Source organism: Coptis chinensis, chromosome 6, assembly GCF_015680905.1.
Source record: "Coptis chinensis isolate HL-2020 chromosome 6, ASM1568090v1, whole genome shotgun sequence".
Taxonomy (NCBI): Eukaryota; Viridiplantae; Streptophyta; class Magnoliopsida; order Ranunculales; family Ranunculaceae; genus Coptis; species Coptis chinensis.
In genome coordinates, this window is record NC_141461.1 from 8,453,194 (window position 1) to 8,468,214 (window position 15,021).

The 15,021-nt window shown below is 35.1% G+C and overlaps 1 pseudogene across 1 annotated transcript; it reads left to right on the forward strand.

Annotated features, from left to right (window-relative positions):
* Positions 1-319: 319 nt before the first annotated feature.
* LOC147491269 (mitochondrial import inner membrane translocase subunit TIM44-2-like) lies at positions 320-7,524 on the forward strand (annotated as a pseudogene). The gene is made up of 14 exons (XR_015198283.1): positions 320-511; positions 686-792; positions 1,449-1,532; positions 1,671-1,746; positions 1,862-1,906; positions 2,038-2,464; positions 2,563-2,631; positions 2,890-2,954; positions 3,057-3,125; positions 3,238-3,310; positions 3,806-3,910; positions 5,997-6,068; positions 6,165-6,227; positions 7,032-7,524. The product of XR_015198283.1 is annotated as a mitochondrial import inner membrane translocase subunit TIM44-2-like (transcript).
* Positions 7,525-15,021: the final 7,497 nt, after the last annotated feature.

Below are 15,021 nucleotides of genomic sequence, written 5' to 3' on the forward strand. Positions count from 1 at the left end.
GTAGTTTGGCCATTTTCATAAAAAACTAAAATTATATTATTATAAAATAGGTTGACCACGGTCAACTAAGACGACTCAAAGTCAATCCATAGAAGTAGGACTAAAACTTAATAATCAATAATTTTAAGACTAAAACTAAATACCCCTAAATAAATAGGACTAATCGCCAAATAACCAAATATCCCCCATTCGAAATAGAGCGAGTGGGAAATTCTTCACCCACATGGTCAGTGCAATTGTGCAACGACTAATATCGCGACACTTTCGATATTTCACGGCATATTTAGTTGAATGCCTTGGAACATAAGAAACCGTGGTATCACTTTCTAAAACCCCCGCCGATATTTTGTTAACCCTGCGAAAACCTTGGACGCAATATTTTTTTGCTCCAAAGAAAGAAAAATTAGCTGCTGAAAATAATCTTGTCTCTCTGTTCATGGGAAGCAGAAAGCTTGTGAGAGATTTCATTCTCTCAAAGCAACTTCTTCATCATCTTCAACCCCAACAACAGGTTTTTTTTTTTTTTTTTTTTTTTCTTCAAACTCCAACTTTTATTAATTTCTCACATATCTTATTGTTTCTACTTTAATAGACCAATTTTTATTGCATTAAAGATTCAATCTTTCATTTTAACAGTTGGTGTACTAGTATATTTACCTGTGCAAATGGTGGTTCTTTGTTTTAGGTTGTGAGACCGAGATTGCCGCTGCTTTTGGCAAGTCGGGTACAAAATTGTCGAAGATTTAGTGTATTAGATGAGTTCTCCAAGAAGGTTAAAGGAGAGGTTGAGAGGTATGCAATACTTTTACATAATTGAATTTCGTTGTTAGTATCAGTCTATCTAGGCTTAGTCAATGATCAATCTTATTGGTTCAGCTAGTTATATTGTGATAAAACATATTGTGCTATGCTTTTAAGCTCTTGTATCTTTCTCAAGACCCATGAGATTAGCCTAATAGGTTCACGCCTCCGTCATATGCCTTATCTCGTACCAAATTTTTATTTCATTCTTCATTTTTCTTGTGCTCATCGGCCAGTTCCATAATGTCATGCTCTTGCTTAATTGGTTCTAATGCAATATCTATGCACCAGAATTCTAGCATCTTTTTAGTCGTTGAAGTAAGATTTGGTCATTACCCCCCACAGGCCAATGTATAGCCCATGTCTTTCCATACTTCTGTTGGGATACTGATCAAAATGGTACTTCTATTGGGATACCTTTTGGTCTTAAATATCTCCCACCTCCACTTCTTGATACAGATGATTTTACTTCTTCTATCCCATTTCCAGTCTTTACCTTCTATTATCATCTTTCAGAATTTAGCCTTTGGTGTGATCCTCATTTTGTTTAATCTCATGCATCTCTAGATTTACTTGATTTTGTATGTATGTCCCCAATAGTATTGAATATTTAAAGTTCTACTCCTTTTGATTTGTTTTGATGGCAGTAATCCAGAATTTCAGAAATCAATTAAGGATCTGAAGGAAAAGGCAGGTGAGCTTAAAGGTGTCAAAGAAAAAATAGAAGTGAGGTAATGTGATGATATGTTGCATTATTTATTGTATTAGTTTCTTGACAACAGGATGGGACTTACCATTTTATGTCAGCTGTCAAGGATAACAGACACTTCTAAGGAGATCTAAGTTTGTTTCTGACTTGATGAGTGCAGAACAAAGCAGAGAACGGAGGATCTGTACAAACGTGTGGACGGGGCATGGACAGAGGCTGAAGCTACAGCAAAGAAGGTTCATAGGGTCATTGAATTACATATTTCTCTCGTGCTGCAAAATTCTTCTTTCTAATTGCTCAAAAACGGTTCTCACATGAATGACTGTGCTAATTTATATTAACTTCTTATAGGTTTCTGCCAATGTGAAGGAGAAAATCTCAGCTGCCACTGAAGAGGTATGTATTGTTATTTTTATTTATTTATTTATTTTATTATTGTTATTAATATTTTTTTTTCTTGGGGAGGAGGGGGGATCTAAAGGTTTACTCGCATGTTCTATAAACTGACCGAGAGCCTTGTGATTCAGGTCAAAGAGACACTTGGACTTGGAAAGCAAGGATCTTCAGGATCTACCGCTTCCACTGCTAAATCTGGTACTGATGCAAAAGTTGGAGACCCCACGCCTGAAGAGGCAAAGTCTGAGACATCATTCTCCAGCGATAGTAAAGATTCACTATTTGAATGGTTCAAGTCGAGTCTTTCTTTTGGTTCCCCAAGATATCTTTTTTCATTTCAGAAACTGAAAGATATTAAAGTCATTGACTATGCTAAGAAGGGTTATGACATGGTAAAAGGATGAGTTGAGCAGTAACCCAAGTAAGAAAAGGCGCTTTTATGCTATGAAGCATCATCTTCATCAACAGAAGAAAGAAGTACAAGCACTGATATTGTTGTTGTACCCATAAAGCAATCACGCTTTGAACAAGAAGTGGGAGGCACTTAAAGAAAAGTAAGTGGTCCTTGGTCCAAAGGCCATCTCTTGGATAAGACAGAGCGTTTTCCTTATTTTCTGGTAGACAGTTCTATGAATTTAATCTTTCTATGTTTTTAGCTGAATGGTCATCCTGTGGTCAAGCGTTTAAGAGGAATTAGTGAACCTGTTGTAACAAAAAGTCAAGAGGTATGGGCAACTTGGTCTTTTCTATTTATTTTGACTTTTCCAGTTGATCTTTAGATTTACTTAAACTTTTGGCTGCCTGTACAACCATTATGCCTTTCGTGGCATGCCTTTTTAGAATTTTTTTTTCAGACAATATGCTCCCCTTGTTACTGAGAAGGCAATGTTGGGCAGTGTGTTTATTTGATAAAGTATTGTTCCTTTTGGTTCACTTATTACTTGTACATTCCTGTGTTTATGGGTTGCATTGAATCTTTGCAGTTTGCAGAGGACGTACGTGAACAATGGGAGACAAGTGACAACCGTGTTATTCACAAAATTCAAGAGTATGTAATCTAAGTTTAACTCCTTAATATTTACCTTTGCATGTCTGACCAAAATCAATCCAAGTTTTGTGTGCTGAGTACGTTGGTCTCTGCCGTTGACAGTCTAAACGAAACCGTTTTCGGAGAAACACAATCTGGACTAACTTTTAAGGAAATACGTCGAATAGACCCGTAAGAGAATCTCCCTCTCTTTTTTTTTCCCCTCCTGGTCTTCTTTCTTAATTATGTCTTGATTTATTTTATTTATTTATTTATTTTTCTTTCTAAATGTTGCATGGCAAAGATATTTTTCTCTACCAGACTTTGTAGCTGAAGTGGAAGAAATGGTTAGGCCGACCCTCAATGCTTTCATAAAGGTAGTATTGAATTGATTATAGCAATACAATTATATTTCATTTGCTTTATTTTCTTTAGGGTTTTTTAAGTTTTGGTCCTGCTATTAGTATGGTAGTTTGGCTTTGGTCCAGAAAAGCTTAAATATTAGTATTTAGTCCAACGTCTGGTACTTGACCGTCAGCTCATATAGAAAAAAAAACAGATTGACAACAATCAACTAAGTGGACTGACGGTCAAGTACCAAAAGTAGGCCTAAAGACTAATATTTAAGTTTTTCTGGACCAATGCCTAATAAACCAACTAATAGTAGGACCAAAACCTAAAAATACCCTTTTCTTTAATTTGCAAATGAAATCTTATACTGATCAAAAGAAAACATCGCAAAATTGAACTTAATTACTAGTGCTGAATTTTTGTATCTCTTGGTCCCTTGGGCATATATATGGTCACTATTGGTTGACAGTAACAGTGCAATTACTCAATTAAAGTCTTCAGAAGTTTGTTTTCTTTTGTAGGGCGATGTTGAAGTATTGAAAAAAAACTGCAGCCCTGAAGTGATTGAGCGATATTTAGCTGAGCGTAGGGCCTATGAGAATCAGGGCATTTTCTTTGATAACAAGGTAACATTCTAAGTCTTGTATCTTATCATTGTATTTTGAAATTTCTTATTGTATTAACTTACATTGTACTCGACCATCTAACCTCTCATAGTGACTGGTAATCCGCTTCTTGGTAAAAAACCCTTTCATAAAGTGATTGAAAAACTCTAATAAAGGACCATCCCATGGATCTAATCTAGAATTGGCTTGGTATGTTAAACTATTGCAAGGTCAAATCCACACCGCTAGAAATATATGCATGCTATGATGCACGGATACTCCTAAAATACCATTGCACCTGTATCGGTCGGGTACGATACTGATACAGGTGCTGGATACTTCTAGCCTTCTAGGGTATTGGAATCCTTGAAATAGATCTGATCCGATAATTCTACTCCATTGAAATGTAAATTGTTCTTGAGGCTTCAAGCTGTATTGACTTTGACACGTTTTATAACAGTTTTTCACATATTCTTGACCAATTTTACTCAAAGAACTACTAACATAATTTTCAGAATACATATATATATTTTAAAATATTCATATTAATTAGCCGTACCCATAGTTCGTACCCATATCCTAATATTTAAAAAAAGCCGTATCATACCCTGTACCGGTGTTGCCGTATCGGTACTCGTACCCGTATCTGTACATCATGGTATGTATGTCCTGATTTTGTCATTTCCAGTACCTTTTTTTTTTTTTTTTCTAGTTCACCCTTCAACTTTCATGGAATGCACATGGTGTTTCTGATAGTTTCCTTCAGGTCTGTTGCTAAGTAGAACATTATTTCCAAATCAAGCTTTTCTTTGATATAATTGCTTTTTGATTACTTGCATATGCATCTTTTTTATGAAGGAAATTCTAATGTTAACGCACTCATTAAGCAGTGTTTAGTCACTGAATCTTTCTGGTCTTTGTTACCAAGTTGGCCTTTTAAGTTTTAACTTGCATGAGATACTTTTACTTCATTCTTCCACTGGTCTTTGTTAGGGATGGCTGTACAGGCAAACATTTCAACCACATTCATTCATGTTATGGTCTTAGCTTGCTTGAACATACTCATCATTGGTGCTTTCTTGGTCTTTGTTGCTCATATACAAAAAATCTCAATTAACTCTCTCTTCTGTACTTTTATGGAAACTGATTAATAATCTTTCCGATACACTCTTTTTGATTGTGTTTAACTCTTAAATCTATATTAATTGAACTCTATGATTTTCCCTTTTTAAGCTCTATTATTCATGGATGATCTTTTTGTTGTATTACAAACTTCTGTTTGATTTAGCCAGATTTTTATTCTAGGTATCTTTGGTTTTTATGTTGCCCATTCAATCCTCAGCTCATAACTTGTGTCTACTCAAATAAGTGCTAGTCAAACCTTTGATATATGCTGTATTTATAATGGGAATGGTTATATGAACTCCACCTTATAGTGACTCCAAAGTTACTCCACTCCTAAAAGTGAACTTACAAGATGAATAGAGGGCTAATTTTTTCTGGAGATATATATCACATGATGGAGAACACCCCCACAAAAAATCAGCTCAATTGAATATGTTTAACCTTGTCAAAAGTTGTTATGAAATTAAAAAAATCTGGGCCGTTGGATAATTTTATAACATTCTAAACGATTTTTGACAAGGTTGTACATCTTCAAATGAACTGATTTTTTTTGTGAGGACGATCTCTATTATGTGGAGAACGTCTCCACCAAAAATCAGCTTCTAATTCATTGTATTTAGTGGTGGAGTAACTTTGGAGTCACTTTAAGTGGAGTTCATATAACCATCCCTATTTATAATATTTACCTTCTTTCAAATGATTTTGATGTTGGAGATGTACCAAAAAAAACTGTTAACCAAGAAAAAACATTTGGTATTCTATTAAACTATTCTTTTCTACGTTGCCACACATGTGCAGTGGCTTTGTCCTTGTTACATGCACAAATGCTGTTGTGAAAATTTTAGATTAGCTCAAACTCGTCCTGCATCCAAATTTGTTATTGCGCCGCTTCAAAATGTATCCCTTTACTTTCTTATTTCTCGCTGTATATATATGATTAGTTTCCGGTATGTATCTTTTTCTCAGTTATTCCTTGGTGCAGATTTTACATATTTCAGAAGTAGAAGTCAAAGAGACCAAGCTTATGGGAAACACTCCTGTAATTATTGTACTTGTAAGCATTTATCTTTTTTGATTTCTGGAAAACATTAAAACATTAGTGTGGAGAAAAAGCAAATTATAACGAGTCCACTTTTATGTACTCTCACAGTTCCAGACACAACAGATCTTCTGTGTGCGCGATAAAGAGGGATCGATAAAAGAAGGTGGAGAGGTATTTTTTTTTTTCATTGTAACATATTTTCAGCTTTATCACATATTTTCAACTTTAGCACATCTGTACAAAACAACAAACTCTTCATGCAAAGTTCAATGAGCCAGACTGTAATACCTGGATATTCCATGCAAGGGGGTAAAAGTTAACCATTGTTTTGGTTTTTTTCTTAGGGCATCTCCAATGGAGGGTGTAAAATTGCACCTCCACATAGGTGCCATTAGGAGTTTACAGCTCTCATTACACACTAATATAGACTATAAATATCTACACTTGATAGTTCCCAAAGGATAAATGTAAAAAATTTAGATTTTAGAACTCTGGCGTCGAGTGAATTAAAGAGGGACGTCACTTGGAGTGACGTCTGAGTCTCAAAATTACAAATGGCCCCTTTTAGGACTAAAGAAGGACATAACTTGAATGAAGTCCAGACATTTTGAACTCGCATGTCACTCCAAGTAATGCCCGAGCCTTTTACCAACTTGTATCCGGTTTGGGATTCCCTATTCCCTCTATTAGTTATTACCTATTATCTACGGTTTACAACTCCCATTGGTAGGGCTTTTTTGTGCATGCATGGGGGTGTAAACTTTACACCTTATACAGTTTACACGTCCCATTGGAGATGCCCTTATGTGGTTGTTTTGATATGAAAGTTCACTAGGATTCCACGCAATCAAAGTTATCCCAAAGCGGTGGATGACATTGCCATAATCCTTTAGTGAGCCCAGGTGCCAGTCTTTCTTGTATTTTTCTGTTTGACTGTAGGTCCTGATGGTCTGAATTCTTATTCTATTGTTTCAGGATACAATCCAGTGTGTAATCTATGCATGGGCTATGCAGTTATTGGATGTGGAAGAGCAAGGTGAAGGTGCTCTCAACCCTATATGGAGGTTAAGAGAAATGCATCAACAAGGTGTAACGGCGCTCATCTAGTCTGTCATTGGAGGCTGTGCTTCGTTTCCTCTAGGTTTTGTCAACACAGCCATAAGCAGGCATGCGGAGAATGTTTAAATATTCTTCATGCATTCATTATGGAGAACACTTGGTCTCTTTGTTTCACAATTTCCTTCAACCCATATCATCAAATACGTGCCAGAGGAAGTCACAATTGTTGTATTGAAAGAACGCAGATAGCATGCAATATATCTCGTCCGAGCGGCTCCTGAGTAGATGGCTAGCTAATGGTTACATATTTTTTTTCTGAAAATATTTAAACCATTCTTTCTGTCAATTTGTTTTTTTCATTCTTTAAAAATAATTTATGGACAAGCTGTCCATTTTAATTTTTGTTGTGTATTAAAGTTTTGCGGCCAAGCCAAGTTACTTTTTTTCAAATGTTAAGTTATTACTATATATAATTTAGAAATTCGCCTCTAGAAATTCGACGCATTAATCGTTTGCGAGGAAAGTAGACGCAGCGTAGAGTTATCAGAATTCAGACGGTTCCCAGTTGCGCCAGGAGCCATTTGTATTTATTTATTCTATACTGTATATATTTTCAAACTGATGGAATGGAAGTATGTAACAGTTTTGAGGTTAATAGCTATTTATCGTATTACGGAATTGGGTTTTAAACCTAATTTCGTGTTCACTTTTATTTCTTACGTCGCGAGTCACGCAACCATATTTGTCAATCACATGCGCAGTGCTGTGAGGAAGTTCCACTGTTCCATAATTTCCTTGTCGATTATGTATGTTTACACACGAAACTTTGCGAGCGTCTAATAAATAACCGATGTGACATACTTTTTTATGCAGGTGTGTATCTCCTTTTGAGTTCAACAATTAAGTATTCAATATGGAGCCTTTGATTATAATGATGAATACACAAATCCTGACACAGCTCTCTGAGGAATACATTATGAAGTTATCAGCAATATGGTGCCATAATTATGCATTAACAAAGAGCATAATCTCTTTGAAGAAACAATTTACGTTCTACTATTTAAACTTCAAGGATGAGAATTGTTTTTAATAAGGTAAGTAATTAATGCAGTCTTGAGACGCTTCAAATCAAGGACCAAAATATCGTCGATATATCTGATATATCGCCGATATATATTATTTTTTTGGTACACCAACATCGATATTTCTAACATATATCCACCGAATATTGAACCCTTTTTTTTCAATATATATCGGAATTTCCGATATAAAACTTTATATCGCCGATAGAATCGATATATATGATATTTACGATATATATCGTTTGATTTTTTGACCATTTTTTAATACAAATCCGATATTTCCAATATATTTTCGATATTTCTGATATTATATTTCTGATATTTTAAATAGTTTGGACTGGTCACAAAAAAAAATGGATATATCCGATATATATCGGTTTTTGGGTATACCGATATATTCACCGATATCGATATTTTGGTCCTTGCTTCAAATGCTTTTAATAATCTCAAATCACATAGAAAGAATATAGATGAGATGGGGAAGAAGAACATAGATGAGATGGGGAAGAAGCGGTGGATTATCCATCCAAGAAATTGGGCTAGAGAGCCTGGTTTAAGAAAAAAACAACAATTTTCTAGCTTTACCTCAGAACTTAGGCCAATTAGCTTTATCCCCCAGTTCTTTCATTTAAGAGGTTTACCCTCCAAGATCACACCACATCCAAATCAACTGTTATCTTTTGGTCAATGTATGTAAAAAGACTTCATTGCCCTTTGTCATTTTAATAATTTTCTAGTTTTACCCCCCAGAACTTAGGCCAATTAGCTTTATCTTCCCAGTTCTTTCATCTAGAGGTTCACCCCCCAAGAATTTAGGCCAATTAGCTTTACCCCCCTAGTTTTTCATCTAGAGGTTTTACCCCCAGATCATTAACATATTTAAAAATCGAGTTTGATCATGATGTTTTAGTCAAGACAAATGAAAAAGACTCTAATGCCCTTTTCTAAATATAATTACATAAATACTCTGTGACTTGGTCAAATACAAAATTGGAATTCAAATCATCTAGGACACATGTCATGATCTTGTGAACTCTATTCGACGACTACCACTAATTCTTATCAAATGACATCCACAGGCCTTAATATTATGAAATTACATAATTAACCTCATAATTGTTAAAAGCTACATGTATGCTAGGAGAAAACCAACTGTGAAAGGGCAATGAAGTCTTTTTATGTGGTAGTGGTGTATGGCTTGGAGAAGATAATGCTACAGTGATGGTAGTGATGGTGTATGGCCGTCGGATAGAGTTCACAAGATTATGACATGTGTCCTAGATGATTTGAATTCCAATTTTGTCTTTGCCAAAGTTATAGGGTATTTATGTAATTATACCTAAAAAGGGCATTAGAGTCTTTTCATTTGTCTCTCAACCAAAACATTACGGTCAAACTCACTTGACTTGGATGTGTTGTGGTTCTCTTGGGGTAAACCTCTAGATGAAAGAACCGGGAGGCGGGAGGCGGGGGTAAAGCTAATTGGCCTAAGTTCTTAGGGGGGGTAAACCTCTTGATGAAAGGACTGGGGATAAAGCTAGTTGGCCTAAGTTCTTGGGTGGGGGTGTAAAGCTAGAAAACTATTAAAATGGCAAAAGGGCAATGAAGTCTTTTTATATGCATTAACCAAAAAGATAAAAACTTGGATGTGGGTGTGATCTTGGGGTAAAAACTAATTGGCCTAAGTTCTAGGGGGGTAAAGCTTGAAAACTGAAAAAACAACTTAAAAGCTAGACCAATAATTTTTTTGGGTTTTAATACCCCCTAATTTATTTTCGTCGGCATAAGTATTGTTTTATAGAAAATTATTAGAATTTGGGCTTTTGACTCGAGACCAGCCCACCACCTGTGATTTTTTTAGATAATTTCTTTACTTTTTCGCCCTTGCAAAATTTGAAAACTGAAAAAACAACTTAAAAGCTAGACCAATAATTTTTTTGGGTTTTAATACCCCCTAATTTATTTTCGTCGGCATAAGTATTGTTTTATAGAAAATTATTAGAATTTGGGCTTTTGACTTGAGACCAGCCCACCACCTGTGATTTTTTTAGATAATTTTTTTACTTTTTCGCCCTTGCAAAATAACTACTTAGCAGATAAATAACCGCCCTTAATTTATTTTTTGTTCTTCTTCTTTACATAATTTTTTTTAGTTTATGCAATCATCATTCTTTTAATCTCCTCTCAATTTAATCTCTTCTTAAAAGCGCATGATGCTAATCCATGAGCCAAAACAATTCCTGATCATCTAATGAGCAAGGCACTGTTTGGAGAGCAATGAACAAATCTCCTGCAGTAGAGGCAGCAGTGAAACCCACAATGATATCTCAGATCCAAATTTTTCTTTGGGTTCACATCAGCAAGTTCGGGCTTGCTGATACAGATTTAATGGTTTGTAGGAGCGATCAAGAATCATGAATGGAAAAGAATTGTTTGAAAAACTACATTTGTGTGTGTGAGTTTATTAAATTCCTTTGCATTACCCTTTGTTTGGGCATAGAATTATACAGAGTTATAAAATGTAAATTTACTTTGACAAAGTTGTGGGAGTGTGTAATTTTTTATGGAAGGTGTAGGAGAACACCTTACTTTTTTTTTCTCTAAAAGGTAATTAATTCAAAAAATTTAGGAAAAAATTTGCTTTAGGAAAAAGTTTGGTTTGACGAAATAAACTTATCTTCTCATTTTCATCTTTCACTCCATTTTGGGTAAAACCCTCCACTGTTCACAGTGAGAGTTCCGAAATTGGGGTGACTATTTCCTTCTCTTGAGTGTGTTCTCAGCTGCCTTACAGAGTGACCTCTGAAGTCTTCCTTCGCCATTCTCGTTTCTCTCAAGTTCCAACTTTCAGATAAAATCCTTCATTGGGCAACAGTGCAAGTTCTGAAACTTGGGGAGCCTTATCCTGCTTCTAGGGTAAAATCCTACACTGCTTCACGGTGTTAGTTCTAGGAAGTTTGGGATTTTAGGCATTGGATATCTCTCCTCTCAACTCTCATGTTTCATGCCTTTGTTGGGTAAAATCCTACATTGATCTACAGTGTAAGTTCCAAAAAGGGTTTAACATGGATCTCTATGAGTTTGAGAATCCAAGTAATCATAGCAAGGAAACGCCGCACCAAGCTGAGCAATCAACAATAAATGACAAAGGTGCTGATGACTCTGGAAAAAATGCTGCTGCTGACTCTGGAAAAAATGCTGTTGAATCACAAAAAGGTATCACGAAAATCTCTTATGTGGAGGCTGCAAAACATAATGTGAGACAGCAGGTTGAGTTTCAAGAACTTCCTACTCCAGAAAAAATGGGAGAACCCAGCCATAACAATACCTGAAAAAGCCTACGAAAAAGGATTGCTTTATTGTAAGCATTGTCTGGTGGGAAGAATTGATCTTCAAAAAGTATCATTGGATAGAGTTCGGGCAATTGCATAAAAAATTTGGAATCCAACAGGTGAATGGCTCATTACGCCTATTGGAAAGAACACCTTACTTTTACCTGGTTGATGTTCAATAGTTTCGGTTTGTGATTATCAATGGTATTAATGGTGTATTTTTTTTTTTTTTTTTACTTGACTATACTTCTTCCTCAACACCTCGTATCTCTGATGTTTGCCATGTCAGTTTTGATGCACATGACTCTCCCCTTATTTTATAGGTTTGTAAATCCCCCATCTTAAATCTTAAAATCAGTGGTTTTGAATTGTATGGATACACTTGCAGATTCTATGAAAAACGTTTTACTGAATGCAAACATTTTAAAATGCAGATGCACCACGTTATAAACGTATACATTTTAAAATGCAAATGCACTATGTTATAAACTTATATATTTTAAAATGCAGATGTACCACGTTATAAACTTATATATTTTAAAATGCATACACACCACGCATTTTAAAATGCAGATACAAAATGCATTTGATTATTTATTTTGTGTGTTTGATTAACTACTATTAAATGTAGCGGGTTGGTTTTGGGTTTAGACTTAGGGGTTAGGGTTTAGTGTCTTAAGGTTTATGGTTTAGGCTTATGGTCTAGTTTATAAAGATTTGGGTTTAGTGTCTAGTGATTTGGGGTTTAGACTTAACGACTAGGGTCAAATGCCTCCACAAAATATTGGAGGTATAATATTTTTAGTTTTTTCATTATATGTATTTTTAAATGTAAAGGCAGGTGGTTATAAGTGAATTTTTTGTGTAAAATTCAAAATTTTGTTTTGCATCCCACTACGTTACTGGGTAGATAGTCGGTTATGCTTGTTTCCAAGTGATGATATTTTCGTCTATTCCTGGTAAAGTTGAGTAACAAATGGTCAGTTCCATATTCTGGTCAAATTGGGGTATTACAGCTGATATCATTTGTGAGTAGTACTACAGAAGAATAAAATTTTCATATATTCTCCAAACCAAACTGGCCACTTATCTAATTAGAACGAAGGAGATCAATCACAATGTGGCTGAGTTACTGTCTAATTAGAACGAAGGAGATCAATCTTACGGATATGTTTATACTTTTAAGCAGTAAAGCAAAAGAAATCAAAGCATAGTACGGCAAGATGACCCACCAAAGGCAAACTGAATGAAAAGTAACTCACAAAAGTGATTATTTTACATTTCCACGGATGACAAAAGTACATGAAGTGAGAAAACTAATAAGAAACTTACAAAGAAAACTTTTGGGGTCAATATATGCTTGCAAGATTCCTTTTTTGTTTTCTTTATTTGAACTTCTATGGAGTTGACATATTGCTTGCATTCAAATTAGAATTAATTAGGCAACAAAAGAATTAATGAATTGATAAAGCGAATTTGTAGACTGTTTTCTGAGCTGATTTGTAGATAGTCCTCTGCGCACTCCTATCATTAATGTAACTACTCATTTAATTAATAGAATGTAACGAAATAGTTCCTGTAGTTTATTTTGGAGGAAATATTTACTCTAAATTACAAACTGGGCACCGTGATGAGAATTGGTTACTTTGCCACTACTCTTACTGAGGTTTATGTATCTAAGCCTATTCCCGACCAAATCTACTGCAAATGTCAAAACTGAGCAAGCGCAAATTGGCAGATAGTAGAAGTGGGAAAGCGGCTCAAGATGTGCAATCACTACAAGATTGTGGGGTATCTTACGATGGGATATCATAAGCTCAAAAGTGTGATAAAACCTCGTAACACATACAAAGCTGTAGTAGTTGATTTTGCACCACCTCCAAAAAATGATGAATCTTTTGCTCCAGACAAAAAAGAAGAGAATGAAGACAGCCTGCAGAAAGGAGAAGTCTCCAACCAAGCCAATAGCGTTTGGAAAGTTACGAATAAAGAGGTACGGACATCTTAGCAGGCATACCAAATTTGTAACTCTTGGAAACTTGGACTCATGAAGCTGATAAGGTTTTATGTTGCTGATGAAGCTAAGGATGCATCAATTCATGAACTTGACTAATGCTGCCGAAGAAGCTAATGATGCACTGACACATGTTGCTGATGATGCTAATGCACAAAGTTGAAAACAAAACAAATCTCAGATCAGAGGGAGAGTGCAGATTTGGATTAACTTACTAAGTACAACTGGGGGCCTAACTCAGTAGTGGAGCTAGAACATTCTTTGCTTGGGGCACATAGATATAGCGTGGCTTAATTTGAATGATTTTGTAACCTGCTACAGTTTCACAATATGGTTAAGTAAATATCTAAATGATATGCAAGTAATGGTAGGAGACTAAACTGAATAAGTTTTCAACCCATATTGACATCATAAGTTTTTTGTGCAATAGATAGAAGTGCACTTCTATTCATATGGATGGAATCTTTAAAAGTGGTGTTTAAAGTGGTGTTTCTGAAGATAGATTTTATCTTAGAAAACATACTGACTCGAGTTTCATAACAAAAGTTGGAGTTTAATTGTAATATTACTAAAATACCTCAGGATGATATCACTCCATAGTTCCGCTTGGGATCAATAACTGATTCAAGAATTTTTCACCCAGAAGAGTTTCACGAAGCCTCTTCACGTATGTACCTTCATATCTGCAGCAGGAAATAGAATAGTGAACATCAATACATTTTAAACAATGATACGTTTGCAAGAATTGCTTGTGATTCTTGTCAGTTTCACTTGATCCAGAAGTATTGCAGGTAGTCCCAAATTTTCCCAAAGTGAAGACACTCAGGCATTCAGCTCATAAAAGGAGCAGCCACACATGGAACTCACTAACATGACGAAAATAACCTAATTATAGTAAAAATACATTATTTATATGTTACCTACTCGACTACTATTTATCTAAGCAAAGAAGGCATGTGTCTTAAATGTGATGCACAATACTACAAGATCCTAGAAAAAGGAGTCTGTTGATAGTTACGTTTTAAAACTGCCATATCAATACAAAGCCTTACCTGTGAGGAGGGAGGTTGCATAAGTACTCTAGCGAAGCTGAAGCTTCAAGTAGTTCTACACCGTCTATGTCTAACAAAAGTCTTTTACTGAAACACAATTAATTCAGTGTTTGATTCTATATATAGAAGAGGATAGAGTTTCTTTTTTGAGAATACTAATCTAGTAAGTGTTTGATTCAATCCGGCAGTAAGTGTTTGATTATATAGATTATATATATAGAAGATGATAGAATTTCTTTTTTGAGTTTGATTCAATATATATAGAAGAGGATCGAATTTCTTTTTTGAGTTTGATAAAAGTCTTTTACTGAAACACAATTAATTCAGTAAGTATTTGATTCAATCCGGCAGTAAGTGTTTGATTATATATATAGAAGAGGATAGAATTTCTTTTTTGAGTTTGATTCAATATATATAGAAGATGAT